At 39.9% G+C, this 19,931-nt stretch overlaps 1 long non-coding RNA gene across 1 annotated transcript; it reads right to left on the bottom strand.

The window, feature by feature from the left end:
* Positions 1 to 1,650: 1,650 nt before the first annotated feature.
* Positions 1,651 to 3,451, bottom strand: LOC123582176. Its single transcript, XR_006704263.1, has 2 exons — positions 3,254 to 3,451; positions 1,651 to 1,879 (listed from the first exon to the last, which is right to left on the bottom strand). It is a non-coding gene; the product is annotated as an uncharacterized LOC123582176 (long non-coding RNA).
* Positions 3,452 to 19,931: the final 16,480 nt, after the last annotated feature.

The following is a 19,931-nucleotide window of genomic DNA, read 5'->3' on the forward strand; positions in this document are numbered from 1 at the left end:
AATATGGCTATTGCTTTAGTTCTTTTAAGTTTATCAAGTACTTAGTTTAGAATCACTATTCCAAACCACTGGCCAACTTTTCTTATTTTTAACCCAATAACTAATTATTTTGATAATAGTAGCTATAAATCATGTTTTAAAATCTGGTATAGCAAGCCATTATAATTATGTTGGTTAAAAGAACACTTCGATATTCTTGATAGTTTATTCTTCTAAATGAATTACACTGTGAGTTTGTCAGAGTCTATAATGTATTCATTTGGGATCTTGGTTTTGCATAAAATCTATAAATATTTGCTTAGGAATTATTGTCATTGCTACTGTATTTGGTTTTTCCAATAAGAAGCAATATATATCTCTCCAATTATTCTTCTCATCTTTTATTTCTCCCATTAGGAATTTTAAATTTTATTTGAATAATTAAATCATTTATGTCTTGAATTATATAAATATGCATTTAATGATTTCAGTTGTAATAGAATCTTTTTTATTGTGTCTCTAGCTATTTGTCATGGGTCTAAAAGAATGCAATTGAGTGTTATATTTGTTTTTTGTTTTTTTTTCCTAAGAAGTTATTATCATCCTTCCAGGAAAATTTATTCTACTTTTCTCCAGTTCATACCACTAGCATTTCTAGTGCTATGTTTTTAAAAAGTGGGTTAGGGGCGCCTGGGTGGCGCAGTCGGTTAAGCGTCCGACATCAGCCAGGTCACGATCTCGCGGCCCGTGAGTTCGAGCCCCGCGTCAGGCTCTGGGCTGATGGCTCAGAGCCTGTGCCTGTTTCCGATTCTGTGTCTCCCTCTCTCTCTTCCCCTCCCCCATTCATGCTCTGTCTCTCTCTGTCCCAAAAATAAATAAACGTTGAAAAAAAAAAAAAAAAAGTGGGTTAAAAAAACTCAACTAGATATTTTTGGTTTGAAAATAGTTTGCATTCATCCTGGAGAAAACCCAAATAAGAAAAATTTTAGCTCCTCCTTTTCCTTCCTCAAAGATATCTCGAGTAAAGGATGCTTCACATTTTAGGTAAGGTTATTTTGGGATGAGGCAGTTAGAAATACCAACACAAGTTATAAATCTTTTTAGTCAATACTTGACCAAAGATAATTTAGTACTGCCATGGGTTCAATCAATGTCTGCATGTGTAGTCCAGGGCCCAGGAGTATATTTACTCAAAGATACTATTTGGAAATTCTACACTGTTTCTTCAGCATTTTTTTCCTGAGTGTGTGCAGCATGTAAAGGAGATCAAAAGTTTGAAATTAAGATTAAAAGATAAACCAGAGTAAAAATTTTCTTAAATGTTAATATGTTTTCGATTCATTTCCAAATTTTCCTTTCTTCATTTTTTGCTAGTCACCATCTGTCTTTAATTATAACTTAACTCAATTTCCTTTGAAAGTCCTTTTTCCAAATTAAAAATAATTTTTTCTAAGTATTTTCTACATTTCAGTTGTTTGAACTTAAAAATTTATGAAGCCCTCTGAGTCTCCATTTCTTTATTTGTAAAATGAGAATGAAAAAGTGTTTTGCATGTCTCCCTAGGTGGTTGTTTGAATTATATAAAATGGTTAGGGCATATTCTCCTTTGGAAGAATGGTTGGCCATTGAGGACCACATCAACTAAGTTCAATAAGAATATGTTAAATCTACTTCATGGCCACCATGGTTCCATTTAATTACAAGGAAATGCAAATATAAGTGAAATACAAAATAAAGTTCTTGTCTTCCAGAGAAAATGCTTCTCAAATATTAGCAGGCACGCAAATCTCCCAGGTCTTGTCAAGTGGCAGATTATGATTCAGTTAGTCTGAGGTGAAGCCTGAGATTCTGCATTTCCAACAACCTCTAAGAGATGCTGATACCGCAGATGGCACGATCCCTATAGTATAAATTATACACATCAGAGGCAGAGATCAGGAAAAACTAGATATCCTTGAATATCCAAATAAATCACTGTGGGCCAGAAAATGGAAGATGGGACATGATTCAGCTTGAGATTCTTTCCACTGTTGGTAAGGAAGCGAAGCGAGCATACCACATTCTTAACGGGGTGGGGGTGGGTGAGTGGGTGGGAATGGTTTGTCTTTTGTAAGATTCTGTGGATTCATGCATTTAAAGATGCTTGAAATGGCTTCTGACAAAAAGGTATGAGGGTGCTTAGCCAAGAAACAATGGTGTTAAGCTGCTGCTGGAGTTCAATATTATACACGCACATACGTATGGAAAGTTAAGATAGCATAGACATACATGCAATACTTACATGCACATATGATCTTATTATCAATCAGGATGGTTTTCGTGTTTGTAATATTATTAAAGGCAACATTTAGCCTTCACTAAGCACCAGTTAAGCTCCCAGGGCAGTCAGAAGTAATTCCTTCCTACATGCCAATAAACTGGTTCTGGAATGAATGTGTTACTGGTTTCTCATCCCTAGCACTGGTCTGCAGCATAGCTACAAAACTGGGTAAATTTATGGGCTCACTGACGCGGTTGGTGTCCCATCCCTTGAGGACCCAGTGCCTGCTTCTCCCTGATGGTCCTGATCACCCCCACTCTCGTTCCCATGCTCACCCTCCTTCTGGCTATCAAATATGTGTCATTCTTTGCCTTTACCCTGAGACTGGAGCCATTGCAATAAGCTCACATAGCCCCACCTGAACATCTGACTTAAGCCAGAGAGGTCAACTCACTATTCCCTGAGCAGGCCTTCTGCTTTCTGCTCTATGCTTTAGCTTTCTTCTGGACTGCTCCTTCTCTTGCATTCTTTGTAGCCAGGCAGGTCTTACCCATCCTAAGCCCACCTCAGATCCTGCCTCCTTTGTAAAGCCTTCCAAGATTTATACTTCCCCTATATGAGTCCCTCAGTAAGTGATTGTCTCTACTATCCACTGACAATCATTTGCTGCTGTGATATCGCTTTTCTATTGCTGCCTTCCATTGTCATTTAAAACGTATATTCAGCTCTTTAAGACTTGATATGTGGGTTCTCCTGTTACAAAGTTTCCTTGAAGTTAAAGTTTGGATTTTATATGTTCTTGCATATTATACAGTCCCAAACAGTGTAAATGTAAAAAGTTGCTTTGACTTGATGAACTAATTCTACAGAGTTTCTGGATGATCTTGGTGAATATAGAAAGCCATGCCATTAAAATGTTAACTTGGGCATCCACCAGTTTAACTGAAGAGAAACATAACTTTAGAAACCTGGATAGGATCAATAGAAGCATTTCTGATTCCCTCTTAAACATACCCCAAAGCTGACCCGTCTCTGGAGCCTGCCCCTCCTGTTGGGCTGGCCCTGTTGCCAGGGAACTATGTCCTTGGCCTACTTGTCCTCCTCCACTCGTATTCCCTTCCCAGGTGGGAGTGTGGCATCTCTCCAAAAAAGTATATGCACTGCAGCTGGGAAACCATGTGTAGCTGAAGGCATAGGCGAAAACCTGTGAGTGGGTGCCCTTCAGGCATGGAGTTATGTGTATGATACATTCTCAACACAGACCCTGGTTCCATTCTCAGAACCCTCTCTATTGTGATAAAACATGATGTCTGGCTCTTTTCACTCTCCTTTGGGGATCCAGGACTCTTGGCTGGATGGCAACTCTAGTCAACCAGGCCTGGTTCTATGTTCCCACTCTACGTGGGAGAGGTAGGTCAACGCAGGACCCTAGCTCAGAGGGGCAGCTGAGCCCCTATACTCACAGGCTCCCTTCTAGGCGTCAAGTAAAGATCTTAGCTTCAGGGGTCCAGTGCTGGCTTCAGGCCATTCTTTTTTTTTTAATTTTATTTTTTATTTTAAAAAATTTACATCCAAATTAGTTAGCATATAGTGCAACAGTGATTTCAGGAGTAGATTCCTTAGTGCTTCTTACACATTTAGCCCATGCCCCCTCCTACAACCCCTCCAGTAACCCTCAGTTTGTTCTCCATATTTATGAGTCTCTTCTGTTTTGTCCTCCCTCCCTGTTTTTATATTATTTTGTTTCCCTTCCCTTATGTTCATCTGTTTTGTCTCTTAAAGTCCTCATATGAGTGAAGTCATATGATTTTTGTCTTTCTCTGACTGACTAATATCATTTAGCATCCAGTTCCATCCATGTAGTTGCAAATGGCAAGATTTCATTCTTTTTGATTGCCGAGTAATACTCCATTGTATGTATATATACCACATCTTATTTATCCATTCATCCATCGATGGGACATTTGGGCTCTTTCTATACTTTGGCTATTGTTGATAGTGCTGCTATAAACATGGGGATGCTATCTCCCTTCGAAACAGCACACCTGTATCCCTTGGGTACATGCCTAGTAGTGCAATTGCTCGGTCCTAGGGTAGTTCTATTTTTAGTTTTTTGAGGAACCTCCGTACTGTTTTCCAGAGTGACTGTGTCAGCTTGCATTCCCACCAGCAGTGCAAACGACATCTTCTTTCCCTGCATCCTTGCCAATATCTATTGTTGCCTGAGTTGTTAATGTTAGCCATTCTGACAGGTGTGAGGTGGTATCTCATTATGGTTTTGATTTGTATTTCCCTGATGATGAGTGATGTTGAACATTTTTTTCATCTGTCGGTTGGCCATCTGGATGTCTTCTTTGGAGAAATGTCTGTTCATGTCTTTTGCCCATTTCTTCACTGGATTATTTGTTTTTTGGGTGTTGAGTTTGGTAAGTTCTTTACAGATTTTGGATACTAACCCTTTATCTGATATGTCATTTGCAAATATCTTCTCCCATTCTGTCGGTTGCCTTTTAGTTTTGCTGATTGTTTCCTTCACTGTGCAGAAGTTTTATTTTGATGAAGTCCCAATAGTTCATTTTTGCTTTTGTTTCCCTTGCCTCCAGAGATGTGTTCAGTAAGAAGTTGCTGCGGCCAAGATCAAAGAGGTTTTTGCCTGTTTTCTCCTCGAGGATTTTGATGGCTTCCTGTCTTACACTGAGGTCTTTCATCCATTTTGAGTTTATTTTTGTGTATGGTGTAAGAAAGTGGTCCAGTTTCATTCTTCTGCATGTCGCTGTCCAGTTTTCCCAGCACCACTTGCTGAAGAGACTGTCTTTATTCCATTGGATATTCTTTCCTGCTTTGTCAAAGATTAGTTGGCCATACGTTTGTGGGTCCATGTCTGGGTTCTCTATCCTGTTCCATTGATCTGAGTATCTGTTCTTGTGCCAGTACATACTGTCTTGATGATTACAGCTTTGTAGGATAGCTTGAAGTCTGGGATTGTGATGCCTCCTGCTTTGGTTTTCTTTTTCAAGATTGCTTTGGCTATTCGGAGTCTTTTCTGGTTCTATACAAATTTTAGGATTATTTGTTCTAGCTCTGTGAAGAATGCTGGTGTTATTTTGATAGGGATTGCATTGAATATGTAGATTGCTTTGGGTAGTATCGACATTTTAACAATATTTGTTCTTACTATCCAGGAGCATGGAATATTTTTCAATTTTTGGGGGCCTTCTTCAAGTTTTTTTCATAAGCTTTCAGTGTATAGATTTTTCACCTCTTTGGTTAGATTTATTCCTAGGTATTTTATGGTTTATGGTGCAATTGTAAATGGGATCTATTCCTTGATTTCTCTTTCTGTTGCTTCATTGTTGGTGTATAGCAATTCAACCAATTTCTGTGCATTGATTTTATATCCTGCAACTTTGCAGAACTCATGGATCAGTTCTAGCAGTTTCTTGGTGGAATCTTTTGGGTTTTCCATATAGAGTACCATGTCATCTGTGAAGAGTGAAAGTTTGACCTCCTCTTGGCTGATTTGGATGCCTTTTATTTCTTTGTGTTGTCTGATTGCTGAGGCTAAGACTTCCAATCCTATGTTGAATAACACTGGTGAGAGTGGACGTCCCTGTCTTAATCTTGACGCTAGGGGAAAAGCTCTCAGTTTTTCCCCATTAAAGATGTTATTAGTGTTGGGTCTTTCCTATATGGCTTTTAAGATCTTGAGGTATGATCCTTCTATCCCTACTTTCTTGAGGGTTTTTATCAAGAAAGCCTGCTGTATTTTGTCAAATGCTTTCTCTGCATCTATAGAGACGATCATGTGGTTCTTGTCCTTTCTTTTATTGGTGTGATGAATCACATTGATTGTTTTGTGGATATTGAACCAGCCCTGCATCCCAGGTATAAATCTCACTTGGTCGTGGTGAATAATTTTTTTTAATGTATTGTTGGATCCGGTTGGCTAATATCTTGTTGAGGATTTTTGCATCCATGTTCATCAGGGAAATTGGTCTATAGTTCTTCTTTTTAGTGGGGTCTCTGTCTGGTTTTGGAATCAAGGTAATGCTGGCTTCATAGAAAGAGTTTGGCAGTTTTCCTTCCATTTCTATTTTTTGGAACAGCTTCAAGGGAATAGGTGTTAACTCTTCCTTAAATGTTTGGTAGAATTCCCCTGGAAAACCATCTGGCCCTGGAATCTTGTTCTTTTGGCAGATTTATGATTACTAATTCAATTTCCTTACTGGTTATGGGTCTGTTCAAATTTTCTATTTCTTCCTGTTTCAGTTTTAGTAGTGTGTAGTTTCTAGGAATTTGTCCATTTCTTCCAGATTGCCCATTTTGTTGGCATATAATTGCTCATAATATTCTCTTATTGTTGTTTTTATTTCTGCTGTGTTGGCTGTGATCTCCCATCTTTCATTCTTGATTTTATTTATTTTGGTCCTTTTTCTTTTTGATCAAACTGGCTAGTGGTTTATCAATTTTGTTAATTCTTTCAAAGAACCAGCTTCTGGTTTCATTGATCTGTTCTACTGTTTGTTTGTTTGTTTGTTTGTTTGTTTGTTTGTTTCAATAGCATTAATTTCTGCTCTAATCTTTATTATTTCCTGTCTTCTGCTGGTTTTGGGTCTTATTTGCTGTTCTTTTTCCAGCTCCTTAAGGTGTAAGGTTAGGTTGTGTATCTTAGATCTTTCTTCCTTCTTTAGGAAGGCTTGGATTGCTATATACTTTCCTTTTATGACTGCCTTTGCTGCGTCCCAGAGGTTTTGGGTTGTGGTGTTATCATTTTCATTGACTTCCATATACTTTTTAATTTCCTCTTTAACTTCTCAGTTAGCCCATTCATTCTTTAGTAGGATGTTCTTCAGTCTCCAAGTATTTGTTACCTTTCCAAATTTTTTCTTGCGGTTGATTTCAAGTTTCATAGTGTTGTGGTCTGAAAATATGCACGGTATGGTCTCAATCTTTTTGTACTTACCTAGGGCTGATTTGTGTCCCTGTATATGGTCTATTCTGGAGAACGTTCCATATGCACTGGAGAAGAATGTATATTCTGCTGCTTTAGGATGAAATGTTCTGAATATATCTGTTAAGTACATCTAGTCACATGTGTCATTCAAAGCCATTGTTTCCTTGTTGATTTTTTGATTAGATGATCTGTCCATTGCTGTGAGTGGGGTGTTGAAGTCTCCTACTATTATGGTATTACTCTTGATGAATTTCTTTATGTTTGTGATTAATTTATTTGTATATTTGGGTGCCTCCACATTTGGCCCGTAAATATTTACAATTGTTAGGTCTTCTTGGTGGATAGACCACTTGATTATGATATGATGCCCTTCTTTGTCTCTTGATACAATCTTTATTTTAAAGTCTGGATGTCTGATATAAGTACGGCTACTCTGGTTTTCTTTCATTGACCATTAACATGACAGATCGTTCTCCATCCTCTTATTTTCAATCTGAAGGTGTCTTTAGGTCTAATGTGGTTCTCTTGTAAACAGCATATATATGGATCTTGTTTTCTTATCTATTGTTACCCTATGTCTTTTGATTGGAGCATTGAGTCCATTGACATTTAGAGTGAGTACTGAAAAATACGAATTTATTGCCATTATGATGGAGTTGGAATTTCTGGTGGTGTTCTCTGGTATATATATATATATATATATATATATATATATACACATACACATATATATATACATATACATATATATATATATACATACACATATATATATACATATATATATATATATATATATATATACATATATATATATATATATATATATATGTATATATATATATATATTTCATCTTTTCTCCCCTCAGAGAGTCCTCCTTAAAATTTCTTGCAGGGATGGTTTAGTGGTCACAAACTCCTTTAATCTTTGTTTGTCTGGGAAACTTTTTATCTCTCTTTTTGAATGACAGCCTTGCTGGATAAAGAATTATTGGTTGCATATTTTCTTGATTTAGTACATTGAATATATCCTGCCACTTGTTTATGGCCTGCCAAATTTCTGTGGATGGGTCTGCTGCAAACTTGATCTGTCTTCCCTTATAGGTTAGGGACTTTTTTCCCTTGCTACTTTCATGATTCTCTCCTTACCTGAGTATTTTGTGAATTTGATTATGATATGCCTTGTTGATGGTCAGTTTTTGTTGAATCTCATGGGGGTCCTCTGTGTTTCCTGGATTTTGATGTCTGTGTCTTTCCCAAGTTAGGAAAGTTTTCCTCTATGATTTGCTCACATAACCCTTCTACCCCTATTTCTCTCTCTTTCTCTTCTGGGACCCCTATGATTCTGATGTTGTTCCTTTTTAATGAGTCACTGATTTCTCTAATTCTTAAATCGTGCTCTTTTGCCTTAATCTCCCTCTTTTTTTCTGCATCATTATTCTCTATAAGTTTGTCCTCTATATCACTGATTCTCTTCTGCCTCATCCATCCTTGCTGCCGCTGCATGCATTCACGATTGCAGCTCAGTTATAGCATTTTTAATTTCATTCTATTTTTTACTTCTTTTATCTCTGCAGAAAGGGCTTCTAATCTATTTTTGACTCCAGCTAGTATTCTTATTATCGTGATTCTAAATTCTGGTTCAGACATCTTACTTGTATCTGTGTTGGTTAAATCCCTGGCTGTTGTTTCTTCGTGCTCTTTCTTTTGTGGTGAATTCCTTCTTTTTGTCACTTTGAAGGGAGAGAAGGAATTAATGAGTTAGAAAAATTAAAATTAAAAAAATTAAAATTAAAAAAATATTAAAATTAAAAAATAAAACACACATACACACACACGCACACACAAATCAAATAAATGATGCTAGATCCTAGGTGTGTTTTGGTCTGGGTGTTGAAAGTGGTTTGACAGATTGAAGAAAAAAAGGGGGGGAGGAGCAAATTGTTTGAGAATTTGAAGAAATGAATACACTGAAGTAGACTAAAATGAGATGATGGGAGTAAAATAGAGTTTGAAAAAAATTACACAAAAGTAAAGAATATAGTAGAAAAAAATTAAAGAAAAATATTTTAAATAAAAATTAAAAATAAAAATTATTTTTTTCTCTTTCTGTATTCAAAGAAAAGAAAATAAATGAAAAAGAAAAAAGAGAAAAAAGAAATTTTTTGAAAATTTGAAAAAGTGAATACACTGTAGTAGACTAAAATAAAATGGTGGAAATAAAATACAATTTGAAAACATTTACATAAAAGCAAAAAATATAGTAAAAAAATAAAGAAAAATGTTTTTAATAGAAATTGCAAGTAAAAATGAAGTTTTTCTCTTTCTGCATTCAAGAAAAAGGAAAGAAACGAAAAAGAGAAAAAAGAAAAAGAAAAAAAAGGAAATCATTTGAAAATTTGAAAGGTGAATACACTGAAGTAGACTAAAATAAAATGATGAAATTAAAATAGAATTTGAAAAAATTTACACAAAAGTAAAAACAATATAGTAAACATATTAAAGAAAAATATTTTTAATAAAAATTGAAAATAAAAATGAATTTTTTCTCTTTCTGTATTCAAGAAAAAGTGTAAAAGAGAAGGAAAAAAAAGAAAGAAAATTGAAAAGATGGACCTGCTAGCAGATTGAAAAAGGACTGAAATTACTTCGTTTTCCCCTAGAAGTCATACTATGTAGTGCTTTATAGTCCATAAACTAAGTAGGTGGTGAGACTTGTGTTCTGAAGGGCGAGGTTGGCCCAGTTGGGCAGGGCTCAGTGTAATGGCTCCGTTCTCCACTAGATGGCGCTGCTAGCCTACTGGGGTGGATTGCTGTGGCGCTCATAGGTGCGTATGCGCATGCGCGTAAGCAGTGAAAATGGCACCACCCAGCCACCCAGTCTTTTCTCTCAGATCAGCAGTTGTGCCCCCGTCCTCTGTCTTCAGCTTTTGTTCACTCCCCACGTTTTCACTCTCGGTCACCAGGCCCCAGGCAGTACCTCTCTCCCAAGTTTTGTCTTAGATGCGGCTGTTTTCCCTGGTCCCTTACTTCTGAAGGACTGTGGCTTTGACCCATTCCACCCCTTTGCAGGAGGGTCTCACTGAGCAATAGCCAAATGTCAGCTGCACCCAGGAATGCTTGCTGGACCCTGCTGCTGCCGGTGCCCCAACTGCAGCCAGGTGCCAGCCCGCCCCAGAAAAAGTTTGTGAGATAGTGTGGCAGCAGCTTTTCAGGGATTATGGAAAATCACAACACACATCTGGCACCAGGCTTCACCCTTAACGTCCTTGTTCCAGCACCAGCAGATGTAGCCATTTTCTGGGATCTGCTGGGACCCAGTGGCTTCAACAATCTCTACCAAATGTCCTCCCAGCAGTGGAACTGCTTTTCCCCCTGTGGCCCAAGAACCTCCTGGACCTCACTCTGCTCCTGGAGATTCGCCCTTCCCACCAGAGCACTGCCAGGTATTGAGCTGAGGAGCTGCAGACTTTGCGCTCCCCTTATTTACAGTCTTAATGGAATTTAAACCCTCTCCTTTCTCCTTTCTTCTTTCTCCCTTATTAGTTTAGACCTTGCGGCTGTTTCGAATTTTTCAGTTCCTCTCCAGCTGCTTTTGGGGAGGGGTGCTTTTCCCATTTTCTACCCCCCCCCGCCCCAGTCTCCATCCTCTCTCCACTCACAAAAGCACTTCCCTTCCCGCGCCTTCTAGCTCCCCAAGTTCACCCCTATGCACCGTGTACCTGCTAACTTCTGTGGTTCAGGTTGTGCAGATTGCTGTGTTAATCCTCCAATCAGTTTTCTAGGTGTGCAGGATGGTTTAGTGTTGGTCTGGCTGTATTTCATGGATGCGAGACACACAAAAAACTTCCATGCTGTTCTGCCATCTTGGCTCCTCCCTAGCTTCAGGACATTCTTCTTCCCTTCCCTCCAAGTTCCAACCCTTCTAGGTCACTAAATTATATCACTAAGAAAGGCAGGGATTTAAATTGTTACTTCTGATCATTGATGTCTGATGTGTTCAGCTCTGAGAAATCACAGCTGCCACCCAGGAAAATGACAGGGGAGAAGCCAGACTTCTCCTCTGTTTTGTTCTCTGCTGGCAGCTATAAGACTGCAGTGGTCATCTTGCCCTGTTGATGAGGTCAGAATTGGACTTTCACGGGACACTCGAGTGGCCCAGTTGGTTGAGAGTCCGCCTTTGGCTCAGGTCATGATCTCGCAGTTCATGGGTTTGAGCCCTGAGTCAGGCTTTGTGCTGACAGCTCAGAGCCTGGAGCCTGCTTCAGATTCTGTGTCTCCCTCTCTCTGCCCCCCCCCCCACGCTTGCTCGCTCTCTCTCTCTCTCTCTCTCTCTATCAAAAATAAATAAACATAGGGGCACCTGGGTGGCTCAATCAGTTAAGTGTCCGACTTCAGCTCAGGTCATGATCTCGCGGTCCGTGAGTTCAAGCCCCGCATCGGGCTCTGTGCTGACAGCTCAGAGCCTGGAGCCTGTTTCGGATTCTGTGTCTCCCTCTCTCTCTGACCCTCCCCCGTTCATGCTCTGTCTCTCTCTGTCTCAAAAATAAATAAATGTTAAAAAAAATTTAAAAAAATTAAATAAACATGGAAAAAATAATTGGGCTTTCATCTTGGAGCCACACCCTGGCTCCTTGACCCATAGGCTTAGCTGTTCTTTCCCCTGCCTATTCCTTCATCTGAGCCTCAGAGGTTCTTCCTAGAAAAACAAATGATAACAAATGAGCCTCCTTCTTCTAGGTGGAGGCAGGGCATCAGGGACTGGAACCAAGGGAAGAAAGAAAATGTAAGGGGTTGAGAAAAGAGGTTGAGGCAACTTGCGTGTGGGGCCTCGGAGTAGTGTTCAGATTTGGTTACCAGTTCCTGAACACTTACTGGTCAAGAGGGCAGGTTTGGCGTGTAGGGAATTATGTAAGAGGAACTAGAGGGTAGAAATAGAACAAAGAGTCTCTGTCTTTGGGGAGCTTACACTCCTGTGGGCACAGAATTGATTATTGATTATTTATTGAGGACCCGCGTATGCTTTCCTGAACTAGACCAATATGCTGTGGACCTTATTCTGCGTAGAGGTTGTACTTTAAAATATCACAATTCACCTGTCCTACTCTCCTTTATGATGTTTGGTTTTATTTATTTTTTTTATTTATTTTTTTTTAAATTTTTTTTTTTTCAACGTTTTATTTATTTTTGGGACAGAGAGAGACAGAGCATGAATGGGGGAGGGGCAGAGAGAGAGGGAGACACAGAATCGGAAACAGGCTCCAGGCTCTGAGCCATCAGCCCAGAGCCCGACGCGGGGCTCGAACTCACGGACCGCGAGATCGTGACCTGGCTGAAGTCGGACGCCCAACCGACTGCGCCACCCAGGCGCCCCAATGATGTTTGGTTTTAAATGCAAGAATAATGATAGAGTGAGTGTCCAATCCAAGGAAGCTTATTTAGAGCTTGCTTGGGATGATCTGAGAAATGTTGAGCGATCTTCCCTACTTATCTCCTCTTATCTCCTTCAAAAACTGAAATATAACCCACCACTAACCAAATAACCTGAAATTGTATGTTAAGGTTTTTTGAGTATCAAGGTATCTTAACTCTTAAAGTCTTTAGTTAAAAAAAAACAGTATCTTATAGACAGGAGAAAAAAAAGATTATTCAGAATTATTTTCATATTTGGAAAATAATATAATTCTCCCTTAGCAGCTCCATAAACCAAAATAAAAAAAAAATTCTAGTCTAACATAATACTTAAATATAAAAACAAAACAAAACAAAAAACATGAGATCCTCAAAATATAGGAAGAATATAGATAAATATTTACTTATTCCATGCCAGAAAAGCCTCTCTAAAGCAATGGGAAAAATATGAAGGAAAAAAGTAGGTTTGACTACATAATAATTCAAGAATTCAGTTTGTTGGAATTGACTATAAACACTATTAAATAGTAAATGTCAAATTGGGGGAACTTGTGATAAATATGGCACGGGACTGATATCATAAATGTATAAAGAGCTTTTCCAAATCAATATAAAAACTATAAGATCTCCATTGGAAAATTGGTTAAAAAAATGCAGACAATTCACATATGAATTAAACATTCAATTTTACTACCAACCGAAGAAATGAAAAACAAAATGATAAAGAAATGCTACTTTTTTGGTAAGAAATTGGCATTAAAAAAGAGTCAAATGGACCTCAGGTGACAGTGAAGATCTTCACCTTGATGTCTCCTCCTTCCCGACAGAGCCTTCCTTTGGCCCTCTTTCCACTCCATCAGGGACTGAACTTATTCTTTAGCATTTCTGTATCTTCCACTCCCCTCAACGGTCTTCACTTGCTTTGGGTCTTTGGGTATCTGGGATAGTGTTGAGAAGGAAAGAACAGAACATGGATGAGAAGGAAGTCTGGAACAATTATATCCTATTTCTAGATCCATTCCTTTACTTAGAAGAATATCTTATGCTTACTCTAGGCCAAATAACTCCTGGTTCTCACTGCCAAATCTAATAGACACTTCCAGTAGAGAATGACTTGGAAGCCAATAACTCTAGCCTTAATAAATTGATAAGGGTTACTCTCTTGGCCTGTAATTGGCCCATGAGCCCATGCCTAGCTTCTCTCGACTCCTTGCCTGGCTAGAACTCTGTATTTGGCAACTTTAGTGTTGTTTCCATAACTATTCCGGAGTTTTGTCATCTTAATTTTGTGTTTTGTCACATTGCTTTGCCCCCAACCCCTGGGGTAAATTCCCACTTTCTCTGCTCCCTGCCTCTCTATTCTCTGCTTCCTGAAAAAAGACACAGGGCCACACTGACTATGCCCACTGAAGTTCATGTGCTGTACAGTATCAATTTCCTATTGATTTTCCTGGGCACTTCCCATAATGGCTAGTCTAAACATGTTCTTATATCCACAAAGCTTCTCTCATAATTGTGATAGTAATAACAACAGCAAATTGAATTTTACATTTTATGATTCCCATAGTGCCTAGCAGAGTGGTAACATTTATGAGTTGTCCAAATAATCTTCTTCAAATTGAAACTACTTTGCAAGTATATTGAATGTGAGTCATAAGTTCCCGAACTTGCGCCTACGGCTTTCTGATGAGCTCACTGTTTCAGCAGCCAGAGTATTTTAGCACCTTTCTTGACCTATTATTACATAGTTTCGGCGCCTTCCATCTTTTCAGAGAACAATTCTATCATTTCTTGTCTAGTTTGAGTTTTGTCCTCCCTGTACAAAGGAAAGATGAGGTAATCCAAATAACTGCTTGTTCTGTTTGGAAATAAGGCCAGAGATAGAAACATCTGAAATAATTCTTTCTTTTTTGATTTCTTGAGCATCCAAAAGAGTGTGTGCTGTAATGGCTTTGAAGATCCAAATAGCTATCATCCTGGGTGGGGCAAGGGCAGCATGAAACCAAGATCCATGCTCTACACCTCAGTAGCCCCCATGTGATTCATTGAACAGTGGACCTGACAGCTTTGGCAGGTACAGTCTGGGGCTATGGAACCCTTCAGACTGAGGGGGAAATAAGGGTTCAGTGCTCCAGGGGTTATTGCTTGTCTAATCCTCCCTTGGAAGTGGTGATTTACCCAATCCCATTTCTGTCCTGAGCATACATGCCATGAAAACTTCTGCCTTTCTTCACCTCGAATTGGTCATCAGCATGAATATCAGCCAGATCTTTCCGAAGTGTGTTCCACACAATACTCACTCTATAGGAGATCAATCAAATCAGGTTTCCATGGTCAGATAATGCAGGATCAGTTTCAGTTTCACAGAGTCTTTAATATGCTAAGATGTTTTCTAAATCTCCAAGAAGAGTGGCATTTAAAAAATTCCTATGACTATAGAAGACTTTTCTACGTGGCCCAAAATTAGAGTTTAAGCACTCCATGCAGAAGGTTTTGGGAGATGCTGCTTAATGCTAGTATGAACATACAGCAGCATGGTACTTATTTACTTAGCACGTAAGAGAAGGAGTTATTGTGCAGCTATGAATTTTCTGGATGACTAAAAATTAACTCTCTTTTGAATACCATTTGGCCAGCAATTTTTCTGGAATATATCACATACATGATGGGATACCATTCTGAGATGTTCACTATATTTTTTTCTTCTCCGCATTTATCCTTTTCCCTTTCCCAGATCCAAACCAGGTCAGCCTTCTTTGGTTCACTGCCTCAGAGAGGGAATATAGCAGGGTGGAAGGCAGAATTAGCCTGTACAGCCATCTGACTTTTGTGTTCCAAAGGGTCAGGCTCTTAGAAAAACTTAAAGGATTTGCAGAGGGGGTGAAAGAAACAGTCTTCAGGACATAGAAACATGAGAAGATAAAGATAATCCCCCAGACTAAGAATAAATGTACCCCCAAGCAGAGGGAGTAAAAGGGGGAAGAGCAGAGAAGAGGCAGAGGGAAGGAGAGAAGGGGGAAGGCTTGGGAAGAGAAGAGAGGAGTGGAGACAGAGCACAAACATCTGGGCCTAGAAAGGAATGCTTGAGTGGTACATCCAGGGAGAAGCGCCAGAAAGATCTTTGTTCTCCAAGACTGGATCAAAGGAAGCAGTGGACCAAGGCTAGGGTGGGGAACAGGCATGCTGACAGGAACAGAGATCTCACCTGTGTGTGCAGGTGACTCAGGGACCACTTCATCAATGTTTTGATATTATTGACATCTCTTGGGGTGTCTGACATATCCTCAGAATGAGGTGGAGAGGTGCCATGAAAGCTTGTGGTTTGCATTCCCAATCTGGTCAGTAGGATAGGGGCCCTGGATAGAAATGATTATGAACGAAAATAAGTTCACTTTCTTGCAAATTTTGCTTTTGTGAAGCATCATGCAATTTACTACACAGTTGGGACTGGCTCCAGGTCAGGTCCAGAAGGTCTGTTGAGGAGGAAGCACTTTCACCCTACCCCAGCCACTGCAGTGTTAAAGGCTTTGGTGATTTTTCAGTTTTTGTGTCTGCTTTTTACATAGTTTTCCTGTCCTTAGTGGAGCTTTTGCTTCTCAATACTTATCATGGGAATACATAGTTCTAGCTCTCTCTTTTCCTGTCCAAATTTGCTCTCCTTTATGTGCTTTGGCCAGGAAGCCAGATAACGAAGCTTCTTAGAATTATACATAAAGGGAAAGGAGATAAGTTCTGAGAGGCGGCTCCTTTTCCTCACCTACAGTGTAAGAGAGTTGTAACAGATCGTTGCTGAGGTCCAGTCCAGCTCTAACATTTTATGATTCCTCTGAATAAAGTGTGTGAGCTTTTATGTGCCGTTTTGGAACATGTACTTTCCCCATTTCCTGATTCCTAGCCATGTTCTCAAGGGATGAAGTTGCTCAGCTGTGACCTCTTGAAAAGTAACATTATTTAACTTGGTGTTTTTTGCTCAATTCACAATTCATCCATTCATTAAAAAAATTATCAAGCATCTGCTGCGTGCTCAGTGCTGTACTGTATAATTAGAATACAAAGAGTAATACAAGATCCCTCCCTCAAGGAGTTCACAGACTAGAGCATGGATTTCCAATCTTGTCTGCAGCCATGGAACCCTTTAGGAATCTGATGAAAATCGATTATATTATGGGCCCGTATTTACTAAGCACTTAATATGTGCCAAGTTCTTTTCCAAGTGTTTCACAAGTAGTGTATTTTGTCCTCAAATATCTATGAGGTAATTGTTATTACCTGCATACACAGATGAAGAAATAAAGAACCATGCATGAGGACACATGGCTAATTAAGTGGTGGGACCCACAGTTCACTCCCAGGCAGTACAAACCTGAAGCCCACATTTTTCATCCAGGATAATGGTGTTTCTGAAATCAACAACAAAAACAAATGGTAACAACAACGGTTTTTGAGAATCGATGTCTTATACTAAGCTCCCTGTGTTAATTATCTCATTTACTAACAGCGTCATGAGTGGGTACTTTCGCTATCTACACATTTCAGTAGAAACCCCCTTGGCTTGAAGGAGTTAAATAACATGTTCCAAGGTACACTCTAATAATGAGGGGAGAGAAGGTACAAAGTGAAATTTTGGTACAGTTTTTGATGGTTCATGAACTTCTTGTCCTCTGGCCAAGAGGAAGACACAGATGAGAAATATATTGATTTGTGGTAGTGCAGTGGGAAGTTCTATGGGACTAGCATAAATCACTCTACAGGATCAGGAGAGGTTTCCCAGAAGAAGGCATACCTTAGCTGAGTTTAAAGGATAAGTAGGAACATACATGGGATGCCATGGGGAGAAGGGCATTGACGGCAGAGGAAAGAGTGCATGCAAAAGGCAGGAACAGGAGACAACAATGTGACCTGGTAAACCCCAGACTGAGTGTTTCTGGTGTTTGCTGTGCTTGTGGGCAGGGCAAGGATGAGTGAGTCTGAGAAGGCAGACAGTAGTGAGGTCTCACAGGGCCCAGGTGTTAAGCAAAGACATTTGAACTTTACCTGCCCTTTGGGGAGCCACTATGGGCTTTATGCGTGGCGGTGTCTTGTTTGTGCATCCTAGCAGGATGATCCCAGCAGCAGGGTGCAGGGAGGCTAGCAGGGGGACCACTGGACCGGAAATAGAAAAAAAGTGAGTTAGGTTATTGTGATCAATGCTAGATGTGATGAGAGTCTGAGTTAAGACACTGGTACTAGAGAATATTTTTTAAATGTTTATTTATTTATTTTGAGACAGGGGAAGGGCAGAGAGAGAGGGAGAAAGAATACCACGCAGGTGCCTCACTGCGTCAGTGAGCTGCGTCTGTCAGCACAGAGCCTGTCATGGGGCTGGATCCTATGAACCATAAGATCATGACCTGAGTTGAAATCAAGAGTTGGGTGTTTAACCAACTGAGCCACCCAGGTGCTCCTGGTGGTAGAGATTAATTTGAGAGATATTTAAGAGATAAAACCAAAAATAGTAGTAGTGAGTGGGAGAGTCTAGGAGACTCCCAGGCAAAGTCTGGGGCCTGGTTTGTCAGTTGCCTGGAAGCCAAAATAGAAAGGTTGATAAAAAAAACACAGAAAATGAGATGAAATGGTGAAAATTATATTGCCCAGTTTCATTTAGAGATATTCCTGACTGTAGTTCATGGTGCATAGCCTCCAGGTACTATTTGACATGGATGAAATGGGGTTGGGAGGCTTCGAGGCCCAAGTAACGGACATCGAATGTTATGGGTTGAATTATGCCCCCCATTCATATGTAGAAATATTAATCCCCTCTCAAATAAGAATGTGAGCTTATTTGGAAATAGGATCACTGCTGATGTAATTAGTTAAGCTAAGATGAGGTCATATAGGAGGTGGTGGTCCCTTAACACAATTTGACTGGTATTCTTTCATAAAGGGGAAATTTGGACCCAGACACGTGCACAGGGACAATGCCATGTGAAGATGAAGGCAGAGATCAGGGTTATGTCTCTACAAGGCAAATAATGCCAAAGACTGGCAGCAAACCACTGAAAGCTAGGAGAGAGGCCTGGAATAGTCTTCCTTACTGATCCCAGAAGGTATCAACCCTGCTGACATCTTGATTTTGAACTTATAGCCGCCAGTACTATGAGAATAATTTTGTATTGTTTTCAGCCACTCAGTTGATGGTATTTGTCATTCAGCCTTAGGAAGCTAACATACCACATAAGCACAGATGGTCTCCAAACTGCCTTCTAAGGGAACTCAGAGTGACCAACTGTCCAGATTTGCCTGAGACTGCAGGGTTTCTCAGGACATAAGATTTCCAATGATAAAATGAGGGAAGTCCAGAGTAAACTGGGATGAGTTGGTCACCCTAAGGGAATGGGTCTGCTTAACTGTGGCTTGAAGGTGTGAGGTCAGAAATGAACCGCTCAGGACATTGAGGAGTCAATGTCACAGCCACAAGTGGTCCTCCGGCTCTCTTCCCACAGAAAGCTCTGAAGGACTCCTCCCAAATGTCAGATAGTCATTGAACAAATGCTGCTTTGAGGGGCTGCCAATGTCGTCCTGTCCTAGTCACTCTCAGTTTTCTGAGTGGCTGGTGGTGCCATTCTCTGAGCAAGGGATAGTTAGGAATGGAGAGGGTCTGGCAGGAAACATGGTGTCTGTTTAGGGCACACCAAGTTTAAGGTAACTTTGATAAATCTGAGAGGGAGTGCTGGTCGTAACAGCCTGATGGAACCAAACAGGAAGTGTATCTGGGAAAATGATCTTCAAAGGCAGGAAAGCAGGTAGAAGCCACTGATATTCCAGAATATCAACAGGGTGCATAGGAGACATAGCCCCAGATGACTCCAAGTCATTGATAATAAAGAAACTGTAGTGAGAGGGAAAGTAGGGGCAGGGGAAGAATGCCAAGCAGGCGGAAAGCGAGAGGTAGCCTGACTTATTCAAGAAGGTGAAAGAGTTGGACATATGGAATGTCTGTGTATATTCAGACAAACACATGGATGCTATTATGCTGTCCTGCTGGGAAGACATCCATTCTCACTGCCTCTCTCAGTCCATGAAATAGCTCCCCTGACCATATTAAATTGTACCTGACTACCCCTGAACTTCAGGAAATGGGAGTTGCCATGTGATACTAGCATTCAGTTTACACATCCATCCCCACATTTTCCTCTTTCCTCCATTTCCTGGCCCAGGAGAGAGTCTCAGTTTATTGACTTATAATTCAAGGATGAATGAATGAAAAAAGAAAAGCCCTTTTCAGATGGAGTGGGTTTGGAGTATAGTTAAAGCCTGTCTACCATTTCTTGGTGATCCCATGGTTGT

Source organism: Leopardus geoffroyi, chromosome B3 (assembly GCF_018350155.1).
Source record: "Leopardus geoffroyi isolate Oge1 chromosome B3, O.geoffroyi_Oge1_pat1.0, whole genome shotgun sequence".
NCBI classification, from domain to species: domain Eukaryota; kingdom Metazoa; phylum Chordata; class Mammalia; order Carnivora; family Felidae; genus Leopardus; species Leopardus geoffroyi.